Here is a 27,014-nt window from a genome sequence, read left to right as displayed (position 1 = left end):
CCTGGCCGAGAACCCCCAGTTCAGCTCATCTTTCTATCTTTAGGTTTCTACCTTGCTCAGTTAACTGTTCCATGGTTCAAATCATGAGCTTTTAACCCCTTTTCATCATCATTCATAACCGTTTTACACCCGTCACTATATCATCATCTAGATCTAGCCCGTTTTAGGCATAAAACTTAGACCTTTATAGATTTAAAACGTTCTAGGCTAGATCTAGGGTTTCCTTTAAGATCCGTTTATACCCATGAGTCCATTTCGTCCATTTTAATCATCAAGTTTGCATTTTTATGGTATAGCTATACTCGATTTACTAACCTAATAAGTTTCATGCAAAACCGACTTCGTTTATCCGTCCTTTTCACAAACCGAACACTACTCGTTTTACCCGAAACGAACCATCTAACCCGTTTATTATCAAGTTCATTAATTTATCAATAATCAAGACCCGATCTATCATCCTACCAATTTTCATGTAAATCCGTTCATGAAAAGTAAGTCTTTTTAACAAAAACGTACCTTTGAGGTTTTTGTATGAAATCACTCGATATGCTCAAAACCATATCAAACGAACTCGGATTTGAGTGATTCAAGCGGCCACGGAACCGTCTCGTCCCGATCTACAAACCCATCAGCTCACCTTCGCTGGAAACCGCCGCTAAAGTCGCCGGAACAGCTGAACAGTTTCTGGAATCTTCACTATTGAGCTGCTATGGTTTTGCTGATAAAAACCATACTTCCCGACCTCTAATCGAAGATCTAATCGGTGGGTGTCACACCCCCCCCCCCGGCCGAAGGCGGAAACGTCGGGGCGTGCATAGATTGAAATCATGCACATGGTATTAAATGTAAAACTCTAATTAAAATAAACCAACACGTTGTTCAAACCAAACATAATCCAAAATAGAAAACAAGACACAACACTTTATTTATTTAGACTTCTAGGTCTGACACATCCCCTAAGTGATACTTCATGAATCTTCATAACTTAATTTCCTTCACCTGAAAAACATGCGAGAGTGTCAACTAAAATAGTTGGTGAGAACATAGGTTTTTAAATTTACAATAATAGAAAAATATGTTTTATGTTGAAAACATTTCATATGTGTTAAATTACTTTATATACTTTAGTGATTACAACCAAACCTCTGACACGATTAGCGAGTCGTCTAATCCACGATTAGACTATTATGTTTAACGTTTAACGATCGTCGGATTCTGAACACACAGGCCTCTACCCGAGGCCTGAGTGGGCGGGTCGGGCCAATAGATCTATCATCATACTACCACGGGCTTAACAAGTTAATGGTTGTACATGCGATTAAGTATATGCTTGTAATGATCACACACAACGAATATTATGAATAAAGCTTGAATCAAATAACATTTATAAAATATAGAATAAATAAGTTGCATGTTTCCACCCTTAAAGTATAAAACGTTTAAAAGCATGTAAAAGGGGCTATGAACTCACCTTGCTTGATGATGAACACGAACACGAGCAAGAGTTAGTTGAACCGGTCACGGGATGCCCTAGATTAAGTTTCGATTTTTAAGTTAGTTAGAGTGTTGCATACTAGAATGTTCTAAACCAAGAGCATGACCTCTAGCAAGTTGATTCCCAGGTAAGAGTCACGGGTCCAATGGGATTATTTACGCCACTATTTCCTTAGGCAGAACCGTTTGCTTGTCAGATACATACATACTCGGTTTATACTTTATTTGTATACTAGCTCAAAATATTTTAGAATGGTTTTGATAAATAAGAAAGTACGAGGTTAAAAGTGTAATATCATATAGTTTTATGTATTTATTATCATTTAGGAAAGTATAGGGTTTAAAGTGTAAATATTATAATTTATGACATTTATGATAATTTTATGAGTTTTTGAAGATCATAAAAATATTTATAGTTGTTCATGGTAAAATTATACTTTTGATCCAAGATCTTGAGAAAATAATTGTGATTTCTTGGAATAACATGATCATCATAATCTTTAAAGCAAAAAAGTAAGGGTTTTGTTAATAATTTATGATGATCATGGTGAGAGTATATGAACAACTATAAAGATTCAAAGGAAACTCAAGAACATAAGAACAAACAAGAAGAAATTCATAATAGAAAGCAAAAATGTATAAAAACATCAATGAAAAGCAAAATTATCATAAAGACTTACTTGTTTATGCTTAGAGAGAAAAGAGAGAATGAGATTGGGTGTGAAAAATAATAAGAATGAGAGCCTCTATTTATAGTGGAGGTAAGGAGGTTTGAATACAATTGAGATAGAGATAAAATAGGTTTGAATATTAATAGATAAAGCTTAATGATAATTATAATAATAATAATTAAAAAAAATGATGATGAGATTTGAAAATCTCACGGCACACACATATATATTATTTTTCAAACATTTTTTTTATTAGTATTATATTATTATTATTTGAAATAAAATGAAAAGATAAAATAACTTGAGAAACAAGGTTAAGTTAGAAGGTTCTAGAATGTTCCATCTTTTAACCACATGATCAATTTAAATACTTAGGATAAAATTAATAATAACAAAATATTTTGTTACATGTTATAAAATATTAATCTAGGCATTCCGGTTCAACGTGTCATATTATTAAGCATGATTATGATGAAATAAACATAGGATCATATAATTACGCATACAAAGTTAATGTTATTAAATAAATAACATATAATTCAACAATAATAAATGTAGATGATGAAATGAATACGAGAACTTTATTAAATGAGAAAACAAAACAAGCGCTTATTAACAAGAAAATCCATAGATGTTACAGTGGGAATCTTAATTTATATACTGTGAACACTCAGTTAAAATTTGAGACCGTTCCAATGGCTAGATCTCCAGGAATCTTTGTGTCTTTGTGGGTGGTTTTCTCAAAAACGGGAATTGGGTTAAGTGTGTGTTTTGATGGTGTAGGCTATGGTGTGAAAATGTATGAAAATGGAAAGGATTAGGGTTTTAGAGGTATTTATAATCTCTTAAGCCCATGGACCTTAAGCCCATTTTCCTTTTTGATCCATAATTAATTACACCTATTTAGTCTACTTATCCTTCCATCTTTATTATTTTACTATTTTTCTATTAACTCAAGTAAACTTTTTAATCTTAAATAAATTATATATTAATTATTTATTCTTAGAAATTTCGGGATGTTACAAGTCTACCCTCCTTATAAGAGGTTTCGTCCTCGAAACTTGCTTAGTCCCTGTAAAAGGAATACTTCCTGTATTCACATTCTTTTTTGAACCGGCTTGGCTTCCTAACTTACCAGTTTATCCTTTGTCTCACAATCATCGAGTGATGTTAAGTGGTTTTAGCTTTCTTAGGTAGCTTGTCCATGAAGTCATATACGATACGCTTCCTTTTCCAGACTTTGCAAGTGCATATTACTTCCACAAGGATGGTCTCCTTACTTGTCCTTTAAATTAGCACTGAATGACCATTCCGTCCAATTACAACCTTCCCAGATTCTCCTTAAGGGTTACTTCTTAAAATCCATTTGTCTATTCCTTGAGAGAGAACACTTCTTGCAATTCTTGAGCGCATCCATTGCATAACTTGTCGGAGAACTCCTTAAGTTACCACTTATACTTTCTTTCATTCTCAGCTCTGCATCAACATGTAAGGTTCATGAGTTATAGCTGCCCAAGGTAGCTTGATCATGAAGTCCATGATGATACATCTCCCTCTTTCTTGACTAATCAAGCCTCACATTGTCCTATGAATCCATTGCTGTTTGTCGTTGCATATCAGGCTGGCTAGTCTATCGTAACCAGTTACCTTAATCGACTTCCTTTCCGGTATGTCTTGACCTTCTTTTATAATACCATTCTATCTTTTCCGTTCCAGAGGGCTTCCCTTCCATGATCACATGATTATCAATTACTCACTAATCATTTGTGTCAAGACTCAATAAATCTAAACCCTATCTACGCTTTCCTTGCATGTCTTTCCACCTTTTGTCCTTGGTTTCTAGCATCCTCTTGCAGTGTGACTTTCGACTCCACATTCATAACACTTGTGGTTGTTCTTATCCGTGTTGGCCAAGTATCATGTCTATCCACAACTGTCACATTCCATGGACTCAACTTCATTTGACTTCTACTAAAGGGTTTCACTTCTATTAGTATATGCCTTCATTATAACCGACATCTAGACTTATGACCTTCATCTAGGATTTGGCCTCAAAGATATCCATGACGTGGAATCCTCAGGCGACCAAATCTGATTTTCACATCATAAGTATTATCTTTCAACTCTCGGTGTAATTAGAGAATTCATTTATTTTTCGTCTTGCTCTCATCCTTTATAACTTTTAACTGTACCTCGAGGATCTCGCTAATGCAATCCGGAGTACTAACTAATTTATACTACTTAAATGTCGTGATATCTTCTCCACATTCTTGCTGCCAGCAACCATATTAGCCTCACCGGGATAATACTTGATTCCACAATCATAATCCTTTATCAGCCTCACTTATCTTCTTGCCTCGTATTCCATTCCTTCTGCTTCTTATGACATGTGTTAATGGTACACCTTGAAAACCTAGCAAACAATTACTCTTTTTCTAGCGTCTCCAACACTTCTCTCAAGTGTTCAGCATGATCGGACTTATCCCTTGAATATTTAAAGATTATCATCAACAAAAGCGACGTTAGATTTGTCCACATTCGGATGACACACCCTATTCGTCATAACCATATATGTTGCTTGAGCATTCGTCTATCCATGATATCACGAGAAACTCGTAGTATTCATATTGCGTCTGATATGTTGTCTCAGGGATGTCTTCCTCTTTCACTTTCAACTGATGATAGCCTGCTCTGAGGTCTATTTGCGAGGACCAACTCGCACCTTGAATTTGAGCAAACAAATTATTCATTTGTGCCAACGAATATCTATTCTTCACCGTAAGCTTGTTCAACTTGCAATAATCTATACACATCCCCATAATCCGTCTTCCTCCTTCACGAACATTACCGATACACCCCGCGGGGAAACACTCTACATTAAAGCACCTTTGTCGAGGAGTTCTTGCAGTTTGGGCATTAACTCTTTCATCTTGGAAGGCGACATACAGTGTGGTGCTTTCGCGACGGGCTGTGCTCCTGGTATTAACTCTATCTAGAATTATGCCTTTTGTTCCAGTGGTAACCCCGGAAGGTCCTATGGGAACACTTCTGGTTAGTCACACACTACATGAACATCTTTCATTTCTTTCGTGTCGGTCGTAGCTTTGACAACATACGCCAGGTAGGCACTGCACCCTCGCCTTAACAAACCTTCAGCTTATATCATCGGAATGACGTTAAGCCTTGAACTTTCCTTATTACCATAAACCTTCACTGTACCGACATCCAATGACATAAACCTTATCAACTTACTTTTACATGCTATACGATCTTTAAACTCAAACGTCAAATCCATTCCCAAACGACATCGAACTCTCTTAAGGTCAATCATAAAGGGTAGCAAGGAACTCGCGTCCCTCTAGTTCTATCTTACAATTCTTAACCATTCTCATACTTTAACGAAAGTATCACTAGTTGTCTCTTCCATAAGGTTTCAGGTACCCAACTACAGTCTTCTTAGCGTCTTCTTTCATACTCGCTACACTAGGTAGCCTCATCCATTTATGCATATTCAATTAGGATATCTTGACAATCACCCGTCCTTCTTAATCATCTCTGCTTCCTCATCGTTCACTTCGTTATTCTGGATCTGAGCACGTTCCCTTATGGAGTTAACTATTGCAGGCATATTACATGTCTTGACTTATTCTAGTTGGCTTATCTCCGTTTCTTTCATGTTGCTTCCACTTCGATTCTCTAGTTCGGGGTACCTTTGATGCTTCATCGAACATTGTTGGCATTGTATTTAGAAACAATTGAGCAACTCCCTTAGTGTACATGATTACAATCTCCAAGCGTGATCCTTCTTCATTACTTCCTAAAGTCGAAGTCCTACTGCTTTCGCATATCACTTTGTCACACCTTCTTCAACAGGTGTCTGGTTGGAACGTATCTTACCGCAGCGTCCAGTACAACCTCCTTTGTATCGGTAGTCTATCTTATCTCTAATGAAACAAAAATGTTATCACTCTAGGAATTATTTAGCATATGATTCATAAGGTAAGTAGTTAATGACAGTGGCCAAGTGTAATTAACTATTTGCATTACTCCTCAGGTTCTACATACTTCCCTTTATGATTTCACTTGTGCTAATTTCTACTTTTAAACAGTTATTCAATCAAACAATCAATTAATCCTATCCTTACATACACATATTCTTCCTTTAACAGTTAAGCTAACATCTTTACACATTATTTAACCATATACTGTAGGTTCCCTGGATGGATCTGCACGGGATATCTCGATCTACACAGGTGCGGAATCCCTGTGTAGGTTGTTACGAGCGTAGAACACGAATCAAACAAACACACGATACGAATAAACGAACACACGTTATATTATAACCGAAACACGTGATATAATCACTGAATACAGACTCAATACTCTCTGGTTCTCACGTCTCTCGACTCACACACGTCTGTATACGATTACCTTCAAAAAACACTAAACAAGCCGTGACATAGCGTATAAATACACGACAACTTCGCCTTATATGTTCAGGCGAAGTTGTTGCTAACTTCGCTTGACTAACAAGTTCGCCTGATAAGCGAACTTGTCAGTAACTTCGCTTAAACATAAACAAAACACAATTAACATTACAGACTGGATTACAGACACTAGACTATGAACTACTGACATTATGCACCAACAGACTCCCCCTTGGCAGTAGCTTCATATCTTTATCTTTAAGCACTTGTCTTGTAATCTTCATGCATGCACTCCCTCTCTTACACAGACCGTGACTACTCGCTGATATTTCCTCGCTTCACCTTTCCAAGCAGGAATATAGAATATCTTCTTCTCGTTTAACACCTGCAGATCAGCTTTAGATAAATTAACAAGATGCATCGGATCATACACTCTTAGCACTTCTTGTTCGTCTTCGTCTTCCATCACGGCTTCAGCAGTCTGGCAATCCACATACCACCATTTCAGATCTTTCAGCACATCTTGAGGCATAGTCTTCATTGGAACCTCTTTCAAACACCGAATCGGCTTATATTTCATCACCATCCAAGGTTTGCCATCTGCTCTCATTCCTCTTTCAGTATCTTCAACTAATTTCCCTTTCTGTGGTTTTAACAACTCAAACTTTTTCTCTTTAATACTTTCTTTCCATACTATCTTCCCAATAACTCTGGCCATATTATCATCACTTCTATTAATCAACCCCAGTCTGGCCAAATCCTTTACCTCACACTAAGGTAAGGTATTTAGAGATCTCAACGTCCTCTTAAAGTATTGGATCCCATCATATCTTTTCACCACGAACACTTTTAGCTGTTCATCATATAACCAACAGATAATGTCTTTCTTTGACTCAGCGTACCCTTTAATATTATAACTTTTCTTGAACATTGTAGGTACCACTGGCTTCTTCGTTTTGATAAACCAATGAGCATAGCCTTCCTTCCATCTAGGCTGCTCCTCCCATTCTGTATCATCAACTACTGTATCTTCACATACATTCGACTTCTCAAAGGTTGGAAGCTCGTGTTCAACATTCTCCTCTACAATTTCACCTTCTTCAACATCATCTTCTATCACTATCTGTGCACCAATCTTCTTAATTTCTTCTAATGGCAGCACATCATCATCACACACATCATCAACATCTAACATATCATCATCCAACTCCTTCAAGGCATCGATCACATCATCTTCCATCTCCTCGTCATCTACCATCACCACCTCATCACCACCAGAACCGCCAGCTGCACCTGCAGACTCCCCCTGAGCTGTGGTTGTCCCAAGAGCTTGAGTAGTTCTTGGCAACTCACCACCTGCACCTTTCGATGCATTGGGATCATCATATCTGTCATTCTTCTTCTTTGTCTTGAGCTCGTCGCCTTTACAGCTCGTCTCCCCCTGAGATGCCAAGAACTCCTTCATAGCATCTATAATTTTTCCATGTTCAACCAGGAGGGACGACTGTAGTTGATTTTCTGCTACTAGGCGCTGAATAGCCTGGGTCTGGATAAGATATATCCTAGATTGCTCTGCCACGACCCGCTCTAGTGCAGCTATTCTTTCCGAGTCTGATAGGGTTGCATCGAAATCGAACCTCATGTGAGATATGGCTTGAGTATACTGAGGAGGGATTTCGAATGAAACCGGTACATCAGAAGTAGCTGTGGACGTAACCGCAGGTGGTATCGTGACCGACAACCCTGCAGTGTGAACCACTGTCGACTCAATAACCTGTGCAACAACCTCCGACGGAGTAAGCGTTGGAGGCGGTAACGATACAATATCTGGAGTCGTCAGCTGGAGTGTGATGGATGGGAGGCCAACAGATGATGATGTAGCCACCATGGGAACGTCCGTGGCGCTTGGCCTTGTGACCTGTAATGGTGTAGGGACAATTGACATACCGGACAGTGCGGGCGGAGCGAAACGTATGACTCTAGAGCTCTCACCAGCTCCCCTACCTGCACATGTCCTGTCCCTTCTTGAACGTCTGATCAACTTATGAATGTCTTCTTCTTCTTCTGACTCACTGTCGTCATCTGTCCTCTTTCTCTTCCCATGCGTCCTCTCTTGAGTCACCATCATACGTCTTGCCTCATCCATTACATCATCAAAATCTGAGTCATCCACCGTCGTAGCTGCTCTAGTAACATTTACTCCCGTACTCTGTGGAACCGAGACCTGTATATTTTCTTGAAGATCAACTCGGTCCATGTCAAAAAATCCTTGGCCGCCAAAAGCAGCGTCAAGGTCTACCTCTTCTTCAGCTGACACAACAGGCGCAGCAGGTACAGCTTGAGGTGCTCCCGCCTGTTGTGTTTGAGGATCTCTAAACTCGTCCCCATTAGCAGGAACATACTCCGGGTTGATTAAATACCCAAACAGTGGAGTATGCCTAGGACGCAGTTCAGGCTTGCTTCTAGCGCTCGAAGTTCTACATTGAGCAAAGATACGCTTGTTCACACTCTCCACGTATCTGATAGGGCGACGTTGAGGCAACGTGGGAGCAACATGATTCAAGATCATTTGGAGAAATCTTGGATACATGATGAATCTCTCACGCCCCATCGCCCTTCGCTGTCGATCAATCTCATAGAAGACCATCTGACTCAAGCTGTAACGCTTGTTATAAGTCAGAGCAGTCATCGCCGACTGCAAGGTCACGCCCATCCCGTCAGTACCCGCCTTCCTCCCTGACATGCAGACAATCATTACGTGCATGAGGAAGCGCCACTGATCGAGCAAGAAACCTTTCCTTCTTTGTGTATCCCCCAAGGGACCAGAATATCCCATTCGTAGAAATGCTCCATCACGGAACGGAGCAACAAACTCTGTCGGGTCGTCCCTCGTCTCCTCTCCGAATTGCAAAGCCACCCGGATTTGTTCAGACGAGAACTGAACATCCTGACCATTTACCGTTGCACGCATCACCGGGGGGTCGACGCGGCAGTCATATTCCACCGTCTGCCAGAAATCCTCAATGTTGGGCAAGGAAATCGGCAGAGTTGTCGTAATGGCGTGGAATATCCGCGAGCGTAGCAGGAATGGGATGATTTCGCGGAAATCATCTACTCCACTCGCGTCTGGGTCAAGTGTGATATACATGTTATGACCCGGAAAGAATTGTCTCTCATTATCTCCTCCATCATCTCCTCCAACACCTCCAGCACCTGCTACTGCAGCCATATCTTGAAATCGAAACGGAAACTGGAAAAATAAGCACAAGGATCGAAAAAAAACGATAAGTTCGCTGGAAAACGGACAAGTTCGCTGGATTAATCGAGAGAATAAGTTCGCCGAATTTCAGAAAATAATGAACTGTTTGACCTTAAGTATTCTTTATATAGGGGCGGAGTTACACAGGCGAAATTGTGGATAACTTCGCCTAGGGCGAAGTTATTCACAAGTTTGCCGATTTTACAAAATAAACCCCTATAGTTTGAACATTTTGCAATTAAGTTTTAAAAACTTCCCTTTAAGAATTAAATGACACGATCAAGTCCAAGTAACCAGTTATAAAATCATAAACTACCTAAGTACGAAAAACTTTTAAAAATTAAAGTACAAGGGATCAAATTTCAGTCTTGACAGGGACTACTACGTTTTAGAAAAGATCCGAACAGAAATCATACTAATTACGTGACTGTCACATAGATCCGTGTTTAGCTGTATTATGACATAAAGAAACAGGTTGTAGGCAGGTAAATAACTTAAGATGGTTTTCATCGTTTCTGTGATACGAGTTAAGTTCAATTAAGCTCAAAAATTAAGTGGGCAACAACTCAGAGATTATGATGCCTCCTACCTATTCTCAAAGCGTATTTGGCTTTCCCCAAGTCACCCCGAATTGACTTCGACCCGTAGTGTCTGATTAAGTTGTAAGTATTCTTCGATCTTTAGACTCTGCTTCCCGTTCTCTTTCTTACATCATGATTGACATTTCAAGTTAAAGAATGTCTCAATGACTTATAAATTTTTTTTTTATTTTTTTTTTATTTATTTTTTTTTATTTTTTTTTATCAAACACATAGAGAACAACTGCAAGTCCCGAATCTGGATCACTGCAGTCTGTTGACACGCTTTCTTCACGGGAATCAGAACACTAACAGGCTCCTGTATGACTGGGTAATCGCTTTTCTGCCTATCATTCGGAAAGATATATATGAAGACATGCAGAACTCTTAAGAAGTTTCCACATAAAATCGAGTAGATTTAGTTAGTATCACTTCTACTTTTACGCACCATAAAAAGCTACCATGACATACAATGACTGTTCTAAAGCCTTTTAAGCCTAATAACTTCACTAGTTAAGCACACAGAATCAGTAAATCTATCATTTTCCAAGGTTGGATCAATTTTCTGTTAAAACATAGTAACAGAACTTCTTACGAAGTAGTAGACTTGAAAAATAATTTCATTTCCCTAAAAAAAAATTTTTGACTTCAATCGCCCCGATCAGTTCAAAGTCTTCAGGTAAACGGTTATCCTGAGGATCCAATGGATCCGCTGGACCGACCACATACAAGTATGTGTCCTTCTAACTAAGTATGAACGACTAATTTTCAGCGAAAGAATAAAAACACATCATAAACCGCCCCGGTCACATTCAGTCATCTGGTTAATGGCAACCCTCAAACTCTACAAGTAGAAAATGAGGACCAAACATATCCGAGGATATGTCCTTCAAACTGAGGTAACCGACATAATTTTAAGCGATAGTGACATTTTTTATATATATATATATGCACAAAAAGCATGGTTACTCGGGATTGATCATCCCATTCAACTCAACAAGGTTTTGAAATCTTGATTTGTCAAACGCTTTAGTATATAAATCAGCGAAATTATCAAGCGTATCCACCTTTTCAAGCACAATCAGTTTCTTCTCAGCACAATCCCGTATAAAATGATGACGTATGTCAATATGTTTAGTTTTACTGTGCTTTACGGGATTATTAGTTACTGAGATCGCAGCAGTGTTATCAATACAAATTGGAGTAAGTGAGAAATTCAGACCATAGTCGCGTAACTGTTGTTGAATCCACAGAACCTGGGAGCAGCAGTTGGATGCTGCCATGTATTCTGCCTCACATGTTGAAATGGCGACTGATGTCTGCTTCTTGCATTGCCAGGACACTAATCTGCCTCCTAGAAACTGACATCCTCCAGTAGTTGACTTCCGACTCTGATTGCACCCTCCATAATCAGAATCTGTGTAAGCTACCAACTCCAAGTCTCCTCCCTTCGCGTACCACAACCCCAGCTTAGGTTTGCCTTTGAGATATCGCAAGATCCTCTTCACACCCTTCATGTGAGATTCCTTTGGGTTTGTCTGAAAACGAGCACAAAGACAAACTGCAAAACATAATATCAGGCCTAGAAGCAGTTAAGTACATTAAAGAACCTATAATAGCCCGATACTGAGTTGGGTCCACATCTGAGTCATTGTCTGTCTCAGCACCCAATTTATGGTTGACGCAGATTGGAGTATCGAATGGAGTGCTATCCTCCATCTTGAAGCGTTTGAGCACATCATGGACATACTTGGTCTGATGAATGAACATCCCATCCTTCTTCTGATCAACCTGCAATCCTAAAAAGAAAGTTAGTTCACCCATAGCACTCATTTCAAACCTTTTCTTCATGACGGCCTCAAACTCCTGACACATGGAGACTTTTGATGCAGCAAAGATAATGTCATCCACGTAGACTTGCACCAGCAGGAAGTCGCTTCCTTCTCTCTTGAAGAACAACGTGCTATCTATCTTCCCTCTTTCAAACCCATTTTCAAGCAAGTAATCTGATAAGGTTGAGTACCAGGCACGAGGTGCCTGATGTAGTCCATACAACGCCTTGCTTAACTTGTACACGTGGTCTGGAAAGTCTGGGTCAGGAAAACCCGGAGGTTGCTCAACGTACACAACCTCATCAACTTTCCCATTTAGGAATGCACTTTTCACGTCTAACTGAAATACCTTCATCTTCTTATAAGCAGCAAATGCCAAAAACAATCTAATGGCTTCCAATCTTGCCACAGGAGCGAACACTTCATTATAATCAATCCCCTCTTGTTGATTAAAACCTTTAACGACTAGCCTCGCCTTGTTTCTTATAATAATCCCTTTCTCATCTCTCTTGCACTTAAAAACCCATTTTGTGCCTATCGCATGCACATTCTTTGGTTTTTCAACCAAAGTCCAAACTTCCATTTTCTTGAATTGAGCCAGCTCTTCTTGCATGGCTTCGACCCACGAACTGTCCTTTAGAGCCATTTGATAATTCTTTGGTTCAATCTGGCTGATAAAGCAGGTGTACAAGCATTCGTTGATTATGCATGTCTCCTTAATGCTTGTGTAAACACAGGTGTGCTCATTCAAGCTACGTCTTGTTTGTACACCGGAAGACACATCACCAATCACATTCTCCAAAGGGTGATCTTTATGAATTCTCGTGGTCGGAACCGAACCGACATGCAAATTGTCTTCCAAGTTAGAAGAGAGCTCGTCAATGGTTGTTCCTTGCTGAGAGTGAAACGGATTGAAAAATTCTTCTTCAGGAGAGGCAGCAGGGGTATCGATAGCATTTGATGAGGAAGGTTGACATTTATCAAACAGCTGTCTTTGCACTAGATTTTCTTCCTCATCAAGGATCATCTTCGTTGCAACTCTTTCTTCTACTTCTGCACTATCCAAATAAGGTATGTTAAAAGACTTAAAAAGTCTATCATAGTCGAAAAACTCAGCAGGTCCGTTGCTTGGTTTTGGCGGTTTGTAACTTGTGATATCGGTGTTGCACACCACCTCAACCTTGTCGGTCGATGTATTAAAGACACGTCTGTTGGGAGTCCCAACAACATAACCGACTAAGATTCCTTCATCGGCTACTTCACCAAATTTAGAATTTGTCTTTAAAATCGAACAAGGGGACCCGAATGGTTCAAGACCACTCAAGTTGGGCTTCCTCCCATGCATAAGCTCATAACACGTTTTATTAAGTCTTTTAACAGTCAAGACTCTATTCAGGATATAACAGGCTGTAGCAACAGCTTCAGCCCAGAACACCACAGGAAGCTTCGAATCAGCCAGCATAGTTCTGGCTCCTTCAATTAACGTTCTATTCTTCCTCTCAGCCACTCCATTCTGTTGCGGAGTATACGGAGCGCTGTACTGGTGCTCAATCCCTTTTTGAAGGCAGAAGATCTCCATTTCATAATTCTTGAACTCCGTTCCATTGTCACTCCTGATGAACTTAACCCTTTTATCCATAACGTTCTCAACTTTGGTAATCAAATTCTTCACCATCTGAGCCGTTTCATCTTTTGATTTCAGGAAATATACCCACGAATATCGTGAGTAATCATCAGTGATCACCAAGCAATAAGAAGTACCTCCTAGACTTTTTGCATTCACGGGACCGAAGAGATCCATGTGAAGCAATTCTAGAGTACTGACAATAGAATTGACCTTCTTGGTGTGATGGGATTTCTTGTGCTGCTTTCCCTTCTTGCACGCTAGACATTTGTCTTCAAAGTTGAAACTTTTCAAGGGAACGCCCAGCACAAGTCCATTCTTGACAATGTGGTTCATCTTCCGAAGATGAATGTGCCCCATTCTCCTATGCCACAATTCGGACTCCGATTCGCTCGCTTTTGTCATAAGGCATGATTCTTCCGTGGCCATTTCAGTCGACCTCATATCCATAATATACGTATTCCTCTCACGTGGAGCCTTCATCACAATCCACTCCTCTGGTATCTGAAAACCAGGATGCAACACAATCGCCTCATTCTTTGTAAAATGTACGGTGTACTCCTTATCACAGATCTGCGACACACTCAGCAGATTGTGCTTCAATTCTTCGACAAAGTTTACTTTCTCTAGAGTCATCTTTCCATTAGACACCGTTCCCATTCCTATAATCTTGCCTCCACTTTCTCCAGCAAAGCTCACTCTCCCTCCTTGAACAGGTTTCAAATCGTGTAACAAGATTTTGTTACCCGTCATGTGCCGGGAACAGCCGCTATCCACAACCCAAAGATTATTGGCAGCCCTGTTCAACTGTTCCTGCACGATTAAAGCAAAAGATTAGAATCTGGGGACCCAAGACCAATTGGTCTTGGATCTATACATCCCGAACTTTGGCTTTCCAAAGTTAGTCTCTGTATAATTCCTGTAAGTCCTATTAGTATACCTCCTTGTAGATTGATTGTGAGGCCTTCCAAACCTTTGTGAATTGAAAGAATTATAACTTACTGTTTGGTTATCAGTAGTGTGAAACTGAGATTGGTTTCTTTGAAAACCTGAATTAGTCTGATTTCTGAATTTTGAATGGTTTTCACTTTTACCAGTATTATAATTACCATTAGGCTTAGTCTCAGTTTTGGTATGCCTCACACCTCTGAATCGCTGCTTCAGAGGGCAGTCTGCAACTAGGTGCCCTAATTGATTACACCTAAAACAACACATATGCTCAACTTTCTTTTCAACAGTTGTTTTGGATGTCGAGGCTGTACTACCGCCCGTTCGTCTCACATATGGTGGGACATAAGGGTTTAGCGGAGAACTCTTTTTAGTTGTTTTATCTTTCTCTCCACTATTTGGTAATACAACCTCCTCCTTTGTCTTACCCGACTCGAATGACTTATCCGAATCTGATGAGACCGGACTCGGAACAGAAATTTTAACACTTGACACAGGCGGACTTGTTTTGCCTCTACTAACATCTGGTTCTTTACTAGTTACCTTAATTGGAACTGTCTGAACAACCTCAAAGTCAACAGATTTCTGATTACTAGGATTAAAAGTGTAATTGTGATTATAAGGTGGTGGAACCTCATGATAACCAATTCCTCCCCTCTTAACTGAGGAACCTTGATCACTAACAAGGTGATCAAGAATAGCAGAGGAATTTCTGAACTGCTCAAGTTTTCTATTCAGTTCCACCACTTTCACCTGGTGATCAGCAATCTGTTTTTCTCTTTCAGCTATTAATTTGGTTTTTTCTTCCAAAACTTCATAGCTTAGATCAATCACTTGAATTTTTTCAGCAAGTTTTGCTTTTAGACTTTTAATATCTTTTTCACAAGCTTTTATTTTAACTTTATAGCTATTTTCTCTTGCTTTTGTAAAATGATGATCTTCTTTTGAAGGAAATGAGGGAATCCGTGCTTCGAAGATCAAATTGCTCAAAACTCAATTCTCGGTCTTCAAGTATCTGAAAAACGAATCACTTGATGATATCATCACCAGATATTATCATCTGATGACTGAACTCAGCAACTATTCAATTGCATACAAAGAAGATGAGATTGTTGAGAAGCTTCTTGATGCTCTCCCACCAAAATGGGAGATGTATACTGTGTTGATGAGAGAAGATAAAGACTTTGCTGACTATGACCTTGAGACAGCAGTTAACAAGCTCCGAACCTTTGAGCTTAACATGGTTAGAAAGGAGACACCTACGGATCAGGTTCAAGATCCAGGTATGTATGGTGCTAAAGTCAACTCTAGTTCAGGTTCGAAGACTGAATCAGCTGCCTACTACTCGAAGGGAGAGTCGGGCGCCAACTCATCACATGAGGGGCATGTGTCAGTAAACACAAATGGTGATGTTTGCTTTGTAGCAAGTGGATCTAGTGCATCTAAACCGCAAGCAAGCAAGAGTAGTTGCTCTCCAAGTATTCCTAGCAACAACTACTCTAAGATGCCTATGAGTGTCAAATCTGCTGAAGAGCAGTTTGCTCTCTATGCTTCTTTTATTGCTTCCTATGAGAACTACTCAAGTTTTCTATTCAGTTCCACCACTTTCACCTGGTGATCAGCAATCTGTTTTTCTCTTTCAGCTATTAGTTTGGTTTTTTCTTCCAAAACTTCATAGCTTAGATCAATCACTTGAATTTTTTCAGCAGGTTTTGCTTTTAGACTTTTAATATCTTTTTCACAAGCTTTTATTTTAACTTTATAGCTATTTTCTCTTGCTTTTGTAAAATGATGATCTTCTTTTAGAGTTTTAAACTCAGCATCCAAACTAACATACTGATCAGTTATAGTTGCTAATTGCTCAGACAAGTTTTCACATTTAGAACAAGTAGGTTTAGAACATACCTCGGAGAGCTGGTCTTTAGCATCAGCCATGAAAGCTTTTTCTTCTCCAGTAGCTTTCTCACTTTCTTCATTTTCCACATTCGCCAAATTTGCCTGTTCAAAGATTTCTTCAGAATGCAGGTTCCAGTTATATTCACCATCTTCTCTGGAAATCATGGCACTATAATCTTTACTACCCCCATTATGCTGTGTAGACTTGCCTTGACCACGTTCTACACGCTCATTTCTACACTCCTTAGCAAAGTGGCCGTTTTGCTGACAGTTGTAGCATCTTACCTTCGTCTTGTCAAACCCTGGCCTTCCACCGACAAACTTTCTTCCGGTCTTTTTCATAAACCGTTTCACTCTTCTCACGATCATAGCCATCTCCCATTGCAGATCCATTTCTTCCAGATCATCAGCATCAATCTGGTCATAGTCTTCATCCAACATAGCTGGATCAACAATCTTCCCCTGAATGTAGTTCTCATAGGAAGCAATAAAAGAAGCATAGAGAGCAAACTGCTCTTCAGCAGATTTGACACTCATAGGCATCTTAGAGTAGTTGTTGCTAGGAATACTTGGAGAGCAACTACTCTTGCTTGCTTGCGGTTTAGATGCACTAGATCCACCTGCTACAAAGCAAACATCACCATTCGTGTTGACTGACATATGCCCCTCATGTGATGAGTTGGCGCCCGACTCTCCCTTCGAGTAGTAGGCAGCTGATTCAGTCTTCGAACCTGAACTAGAGTTGACTTTAGCACCATACATACTTGGATCTTGAACCTGATCCGTAGGTGTCTCCTTTCTAACCATGTTAAGCTCAAAGGTTCGGAGCTTGTTAACTGCTGTCTCAAGGTCATAGTCAGCAAAGTCTTTATCTTCTCTCATCAACACAGTATACATCTCCCATTTTGGTGGGAGAGCATCAAGAAGCTTCTCAACAATCTCATCTTCTTTGTATGCAATTGAATAGTTGCTGAGTTCAGTCATCAGATGATAATATCTGGTGATGATATCATCAAGTGATTCGTTTTTCAGATACTTGAAGACCGAGAATTGAGTTTTGAGCAATTTGATCTTCGAAGCACGGATTCCCACATTTCCTTCAAACCGGTTCTCAAGAGCTTCCCAAAGCTTTCTTGCTGTTTTGTACTTTCTAAAAGTATGAAGGATCTCTTGTGGAAGAGCCATAGTGATAGCAGCATGAGCCTTGCTCTCGGCCTCATACATCTTTTTCTCTTCTTCTTCCATTTTGCTGTACTTTTTGATCTGATCACGACCTTCGTACTCCATAGTTGGTGGAATATAACCATCCTGGATGCATACCCACATTTTCGCATCCTGGTACTTGACATATTGTTCGAACCGATCCTTCCAAGCAACGAAGTCGGTTCCTTTAAGCAACTTTGGGGCCTTAGTAGCTGACCCTGCTTCTACTTCCATCTTAACTAACTCTGAGATGTTAATTGACGACATCTTTCTCAAAAACTAAGAAACCCGAAAATCAAAAAAAAAAATTTCTTCTGAAAAGTACTGTAGGCGAAGTTACGGATAACTTCGCTTAAGTCTTAACTTCGCTGAAGAACTTCGCTGATTCTTAACTTCGCTTGAGGTAAGGGAACTTAGGAGGTAGGCGGAGTTGTAAAGAACTTCGCTTGAGTTAGGCGAACTTGAGAAGGTAGGCGAAGTTGTGGATAACTTCGCTTAACCTTATATCTTCGCCGAAACCCTACGAACAGTGACGGCAACTTCGCCTGATGAACACGAAGTTTCTACAGATCTGATTTCTAGGTTTTTCGAGGTTTTTGACGGTGTAAAGGGTTGAATACGATGGTAGGAGGTAAGAATGACACAAAAACACAGAAAACACGTCCCGCGAATAGTCGAAACGGGACGATTTCTACACCCGCGTGAATATCTCGAACCACACAATTGAGCAATAGCTCTGATACCAATTGTAGGTTCCCTGGATGGATCTGCACGGGATATCTCGATCTACACAGGTGCGGAATCCCTGCGTAGGTTGTTATGAGCGTAGAACACGAATCAAACAAACAACGATACGAATAAACGAACACACGTTATATTATAACCGAAACACGTGATATAATCACTGAATACAGACTCAATACTCTCTGGTTCTCACGTCTCTCGACTCACACACGTCTGTATACGATTACCTTCAAAAAACACTAAACAAGCCGTGACCTAGCGTATAAATACACGACAACTTCGCCTTATATGTTCAGGCGAAGTTGTTGCTAACTTCGCTTGACTAACAAGTTCGCCTGATAAGCGAACTTGTCAGTAACTTCGCTTAAACATAAACAAAACACAATTAACATTACAGACTGGATTACAGACACTAGACTATGAACTACTGACATTATGCACCAACATATACTTTAACTTTACTAAGCTTGCTTGAGTGACACATGGCTATCTTAAACTGCCATCTTCATTCTTTTCTTACTAAAATCTCATTCTTTGTTCAAGTCTAAGCATGTAGGATGCTTAAATCTCTCGAACTTTGCTCTGATACCAACTTGTAAGGCCTCGTTACCGGTGCCTCACATTTGGACGTTAGATTTACTCATAAACACAGTTCTAAATATCAGAGTTATTTAAAACATTCGTGGAATATTAAAAACTTTCATAAAGATCACAATCAAATCCATAACCTTGTCTTTAACGAACATATTGTCTTTCAAATCAAAAAATTAATTAAAAACGTCTTAAGTCTTCAGATGCCAGACTCTTATTCTTCTGCCATGTGCCCCCGCTCAAGCCAGCTGTCAAATTCTACTCACCTGCGTGCATACTAAAAGTCAGCTACGCTGAGTGAGTTCTAGTTAATCATACATCATACAATACCTTTACTTACCTTCAATTACGCATCCGAAGATACATAATAATTACTTTACTCATTTACTTTCATTACATAATTTCTTACATACGTTCATACTTTATTGTTTTCATACTATATAACTACTGTTCATTCTATCTCAGACATTATTAGGGTTTGATCCCTCTTTCCTTTGTCTATCTCAGATATTATTAGGGTCTGATCCCTTTCTTGTCTATCTCAGATATTGTTAGGGTTTGATCCCTCTTTCCTTTGTCTATCTCAGATATTTTAGGGTCTGATCCCTTTCTTGTCTATCTCAGATATTATTAGGGTCTGATCCCTCTTTCCTTTGTCTATCTCAGATATTTTAGGGTCTGATCCCTTTCTTGTCTATCTCAGATATTATTAGGGTCCGATCCCTTTTTTTTACTTCTCTATCTCGAATATTATTAGGGTCTGATCCCTTTATTCTCTATCTCAGATATTATTAGGGTCTGATCCCTTACTTCTTCATCTTCGTACATACTGTCTTTACATACCCGTACCATACATATTCTTTCTTTAGTCATTTATACATATTCGTATGTTGTACATATATATATATCATACACATTCATCTTTCGTATACATACCTCCCTTGTCAATACGTGCAATATCCGAAGATCGTTCACGTACCGACAAGCTTTCAATCACAATCATAACATAATATCTATCACATAAATCATACATGGCATACACTTACCATTTAAGGTAAGTGTATTAACTATCACATCGAGTATGCACACATCCCCGAAAACATAACAAGGAAATGGGGCTAGAAACTCACCTGGATCCTGTTGCGCTCGTCGTTTATCGTAATTCCTTTCCTTAACTGAGCTCGGTTAATTGTTAAATATATATTTCTTAATTAACCGTATAACTAATTAAGTTGGTATTTTAGTTTACCAATGTACTTCCTAAGTTGGGCTTGTTTGTTTAGTTCTCACTTATGGGTCCAGCAAGTAGATCGGGCCCACTGTCCAATGTAGCCTTTGAGCCCAACTGACCAGGCCCAAAGTCAATAGGGAGCTTTGTCGGCCAAGAACTCCAGTCTGACCGAGAACTCCGGTTTGACCGAGAACTCCGGTTTGACCAAAGTCTCAGGTTTGACCGAGAACCTTTGGTCACCGAGAACTCCAATGGACCGAAACTCATGTTGACCGAGTTCTCGCGTTGACTGAGAACCCGTATTGACCGAGTTCAGCTCATCTTTCTATCTTTAGGTTTTACCTTGCTCAATTAACTGTTCTATAGTTCAAATCATGAGCTTTTAACCCCTTTTCATCATCATTCATAACCGTTTTACACCCGTCACTATATCATCATCTAGATCTAACCCGTTTTAGGAATAAAGCTTAGACCTATATAGATTTAAAACGTTCTAGGCTAGATCTAGGATTTCCTTTAAGAACCGTTTATACCCATGAGTCCATTTCGTCCATTTTAATCATCATGTTTGCATTTTTATGGTATAGCTATACTCGATTTACTAACCTACTAAGTTTTATGCAAAACCGACTTCGTTTACCCGTCCTTTTCACAAACCGAACACTACTCGTTTTACCCGAAACGAACCAACTAACCCGTTTATTATCAAGTTCATTACTTTATCAATAATCAAGACCCGATCTATCATCCTACCAATTTTCATGTAAATCCGTTCATGAAAAGTAAGCCTTTTTAACAAAAACGTACCTTTGAGGTTTTTGTATGAAATCACTCGATATGCTCAAAACCATATCAAACGAACTCCGATTTGAGTGATGCAAGCGGCCACGGAACCGTCTCGTCACGATCTACAAATCCATCAGCTCACCTTCGCCGGAAACCGCCGCTACAGTCGCCGGAACAGCTGAACAGTTTCCAGAATCTTCACTTTTGAGCTGCTATGGTTTGCTGATAAAAACCGTACTTCCCGATATCTTATTGAAGATCTAATCGATGGGAATCTTCATTTATATACCGTAAACACTCAGTTAAAATTTGAGACCGATCCGACGGCTAGATCTCCGGGAATCTTTGTGTCTTTGTGGGTGGTTTTCTCAAAAACGGGAATTGGGTTAAGTGTGTGTTTTGATGGTGTAGGCTATGGTGTGGAGATGTATTAAAATGGAAAGGATTAGGGTTTTAAGGGGTATTTATACTCCCTTAAGCCCATAGACCTTAAGCTCATCTTCCTTTTTGGTCCATAGTTAATTACACCTGATTAGTCTACTTATCCTTCCATCTTTATTATTTTACTAGTTTTCTATTAACTCAAGTAAACTTTTCCATCTTAAATAAATAATATATTAATTATTTATTCTTAGAAATTTGGGGATGTTACATGGAAGGTATGAAAACAACTAATGTGTTTTGATTTAAATAATTACTCTACAAAATAAAAAATACACGGTTTTGATAATGTCGAAGGTACAAATGTTCAAGATCCTCCCGAGGAGGCGGGAACTGTTAAAGATGGTGGTAAATTTAAAAAATATCGGAGGCGGAATCTAAAGCTTAATAAAAAAAAGATGTCGGGAATGCGGGAGCAAACGGTGAAGATGGTGGTGGGAATAATGAAAATGCATGTCGAAATACAGGTATTTTAAGATAATTACTCTAGTTTAATATCATTAACTTTTATAAAACTAAAATATATGTATTCAATAAAGTCGAATGTAGCAATGTTCAAGATGGTGCTAGCAAGGAAAGGAAAACTGTTGGTGGTTGTTCAAAGACAGGTATAAAATCATTACTCCACTTTTATAATAGGTAATTAATCTATGACTTTAAAATCCAGAGGATAAAAGTTCCGAATTTATTAAATGGGCTGCTGAAAAGGATCCATGGAATCTAGTAGCTAAAAAAATCCCCTTTGTATGTATCACTATATAACTAATTATTACTCTACTCTATAAACTAATTACTCTACAGCTAAATTATGTTAATAGGTGACAAAATATTAGAAGTTGATACAGCGTCGATGTTAACAAATATGCCATTTCTTCAAACAACAAACATTGAATCAGAGACGACTCCAGAGGAAAAAGCAATTCAGAAAAGAATAACGAAACTAACCTCAGCATATAAATCGCCGTGTATTAAACGTCGTGTTAAATTGGGGCCAAAGCTCTCGGAAGATGAAATACATATATCAAACTATATATTTGCTCCTATAGAAGAAAAGTAAGTACTCTCTACAGATTAACTAATTTTGGCCTTTTGTTTTGTTCATCTATCTAATATTTTAAAACACAATACAATTGTCTATAAGTGTGAGTATCAATCTGTTTGAATGAAAGTAATGTTTGAGAGCATACAGGGAGGTGTTAAAGTTGCTACAAACCTTATAGATGTCTGGATAGAATTACTTTATAGATGTCTGGATAGAATTACTCAACAATGAAGAAAGTAGATGAGGCAGATTCTCCGTAAAAAGGGTTTTTTTGCACAACATCAATGTTGGTATGTGATCAAACTACTACTAAAATTGAAACAATTTGAAGTGCAAAAATAATTACTCTATTTATATCAATAATTACTTTATTTATATAAACAATTACTCTATTTAAATTGCAGCCTACCGATCATTATGATGAGCAGATTAATAATGAAAGTAGACTGAAGTTCTTTAAAAGCAATATGGATGAAGTTATTCGAAAATATAAAGTGAAAAGCTTAAATGGAATGGACATGCTGTTTATACCAATGCTGATATCTGATCACTATTATGTATTGGTTTTCCACATGACCTTAGGAAAGATTGAACCAGTTGATTACAGTAAATTGTGTGAAAACTTCAAGGATAAATATAAAGATATACCAAACATCATGGTAATACTTGTTACATATGTTTTTAATTAAAAAAAGCTAAAGTCTAATAGATTTAGAAAATACTGCAGAGAAATACATTCTGCAACTACTTAAAATTTAAGAGAAACAAACTTCATAACAAGTTAAGAGTTGCATAAATCAAAAGAAAAGAGATGTCGTGGAGGACCGAATCAAACAAGATCCACTGTGGTGTTTACTTGATGCGGAATATGGAGACATATAAAGGTGAAGATGCATGGGTTTGTGGGTTCTCAAATGATGAAAAATCTCAACAAAAGCAAATCAATGAATTGAGGCATAAGTTTTTGTCAAAGATGCCCTGATCCGACATAAACAAAGAAAAGGACGAACTTGTGAGTAAAGCATTAAAACGTGAAGGCGTTGATCCAACGGAACGTGAGAAATTGAATGAGAATTGTTTGGAAAAGATACTGGAGATGCAAGAAAAGTTTGCATGAATTTGACAGCTTGTATGAATTTGAATAATGCTGTTTTTTTTTGTGTTTTGTTTTGTTTTGTTTTTCTGTTTTGAAAAATTTAGATGCGGCGGGTTGAATTTAGATGTGATGACATTGTCTTGAAGCATTTAATGCTTTTATTAAACTAGAATTTGAAGCAGGTAAAATTACTCTAGTTGTATGCTTTTATTACTCTTTTATTATACTAGAATTTGAAGCATGTAAAAATTACTCTAGTTGTTTGCTTCTATTACTCTAGTTATGAGATTGCATGTGAATGTTGACTTATAAAATTGTTTGACCAAATATCATGTGACATTCGTCAATTTCGGGTCTCGATTTGTATCCGTTTTGTAATTGTTTATTTTGTAAACCGATCCGTTTGGTAAACCGAAACTTTGGAAATAATCAAAATGATGGATTTTATGTTACAATATTGTTTTACACTTGTTGGGTCTTGAAAACATCCTTTTTGGTCCTTAAAACGCGTAAAAATCACTTAAAACGAACTACAAGGACTAAATCTGCCAAATAACAAAAGTTGGGAAATCAGAAAATCAACCGCGTCGTGCCACGCGACGGGGGTTACCCTAGGCGATCGCGTAGCGCGAGCAGCATCAGCTGCAGCTACGGATTTTTGTTTGTTTGCACTTTGTTTTGATCATTTTCTCATGCAAACTCTTGTGTTTAACACTCATATTTGACCACCAACATTACCCTATATATACACCCTCATTCCCCTTCATTTTCCCCAGCTAAAACTCCAATTTTCTCTCAAACATCAAATATTCAAGGTTATTTTCTTAAGTATTCTTGAGTGTTTGACTTCCAAAAGTCAAACTGAGTTTAATCTTTCTTTCTAATTTGTTCATCTAACCTTACTAACACTTGTTTATGGTGGCACAACATATATATAATATAATACCCCTTGTTACCTTTGGTAGTTTCTTCTCCGGCTCCGGTCGGTGAGGTTTCGGACCTTGTAAGGCAAGGCTTCATGGAGAACTGTGTTCTTGATATATATATATACTTATATAACTTGTTTATATATACTAACCATGCTTAACTTCTGCTTATTTTAGTTTATTTACAAGTTCCATGGTTATGAGTTTGAGGGTCTATGCTTCGGTTTAACCGTAAATAGCTTTAAACTGTAAACCGAACTTTTGCTTACTAGTTATTGTTAAATACTTGTTTAAACATGTTTAATGTTAGATCTCAGTTTATAAAACCATTTTTATGAGTTCCATGGTTATGGGTTAGTAGATTCTAAACTCGGTCTTAATCCGAAACTAGATCCGAACCGCAAACCGAACTTTTGTTTAAAGACTTTATTGTTAACTTTTTGGTTGTAAATCTTAAGCATTTTCATTTGTACATAATTATAAAAGTTCTTGGATATTTGGGCATGTGGAAACCATCTATGAACTTATTGTAAGATGGAAACCGAACCAAACCGAACTAAACCAACTTTTACTCGCTTAAGACACACAAGTGTATCTTTAGCTAGCGAGACTTGTATATTTCTTTAAAAATAGTTTACAAACTGATTTTAATTATTTTTTTAAATACTTGGAAATGTTGGATCCAACTTGATCTCATAACAAATTTTGGACCAACAAAACCGAACACTCGCTTAACGTACGTTGTTAGTTCTAAAAAAATAGATCTACATACTTGGTTAAGTATTAATGGATATTTTTGAGTTATCTCATAACATTTAATATTTTGGAAAGTTGACTTTGGGTTTGACCATTTGTCAAGACCCGAACCAACAACTCAAACACTCATTAAAACCCGTTTTAGTATCTTTACTCCAAAGGGACTTGCATTCTTGCATTTTTACTCACCTTATTAATTAACATAGGTTAAGTAAATATTAAGGTTAGATACTTTAACCCGATTTCGAGCAAACTTACATTTTTAAGGGTTATTATTATAAATTGTAAACAGTTACATTTTAAACCTTGAAACTTTAATTGTTTACATTTCTCAACATTTATTTTATTTAAAGATTTTCAAGACAACCTTTCTAAATCCGAGACTTCTTTCATTTTAGGCTTTGTTCATTAAACCCGCCGTTCCGGAAAATCTCCAAATCATCATCTTTCAAGTTTATTACTTGAACGTGAGTACTTTCATACCCCCTTTTCTATCTTTTGTTTTGGGTGTGACATCTCATCTTATCTAAACTAAATTTTTTATACTTGGGTCTTAAACCACAAACGTTATTGTATACTTTACTTAAATACTTGCTCGATTTGGTGTTCTATGATTTTATGCCTATGTGTTTATCGATTTTGGTTGGTTGATCTATAAATCCTAGACTACTTGGCATCCCTTGTAGCAAGGTGTCGTTAACGTAATGCAATTAACGATAACTATTAAATCCTAGACTATTTGGCATCCCCTTATAGTTAGGTGTCTCTAACGTAAATCTATTAGCGATTTTATCCAATTTATTGCGTTTATTTATTGTTTCGTATACTAGTTTTGTGGCTTTTCCTTACTATATATTATATGCTCAAACTTATGAATTGCTCACCAACCTCTGTGTTGATAAACTCTATTTTATGAAATGTTACAGATTTACATCTTGTTTGATTATGGAGAAAACGTCACAAATACCTTTAGGATATCAGCAAAAATGAACAATATATTATTTACTATGTTTTGTTGTATTTGTCTTATGAATATTCGTTATGTGACATTTTCGTTGTTGTGAAATGAAATGAGTTTATTAAATATTGTCGCTTTAAATAGTGTCATATGCTTATGGGCAATCGTTACACCTCGGTATGTTCCGCCGCATTTGGTCGGGGTGTGACATATCAATTTATGTTATAACAATAACCGTGCAGGTTAAAATGTTTATTCCACTGGTCATCACAACAATTACTCTAGTTATCAAAAGAAAGTTACATTGCAAACAATTATGTTAGAAAAAAAACCTATAATTGCCGTATTTTTTTCATTCTTTCAAGCATATAACTTTTATTACACTTTGTAAAATCTAAAAAACAATATAGTATATATCTAGTATAAAACTATGGTCCAGACGGATGTTTAGGAGGATAAACAGGCATTTTATTGCATGTTCGAATATCATGGCCTCCCTCACTGCACACTG

The 27,014-nt window shown here is 38.0% G+C and overlaps 1 protein-coding gene across 1 annotated transcript in view; it reads right to left on the bottom strand.

Moving 5' to 3' along the window:
* Positions 1–27,014, bottom strand: part of LOC143630373 (SH3 domain-containing protein 2-like) — a 121,414-nt gene that overhangs the window by 74,158 nt on the left and 20,242 nt on the right. The window lies entirely within an intron of this gene.

This window comes from Bidens hawaiensis, unplaced genomic scaffold (genome assembly GCF_021521415.1).
Source record: "Bidens hawaiensis isolate Kalapana, Puna unplaced genomic scaffold, B.hawaiensis_p1.1 tig00005653_1, whole genome shotgun sequence".
Taxonomy (NCBI): Eukaryota; Viridiplantae; Streptophyta; class Magnoliopsida; order Asterales; family Asteraceae; genus Bidens; species Bidens hawaiensis.
Note: the sequence above shows the minus strand (reverse complement) of the source record. Positions and strands in the feature narration are given on the sequence as shown.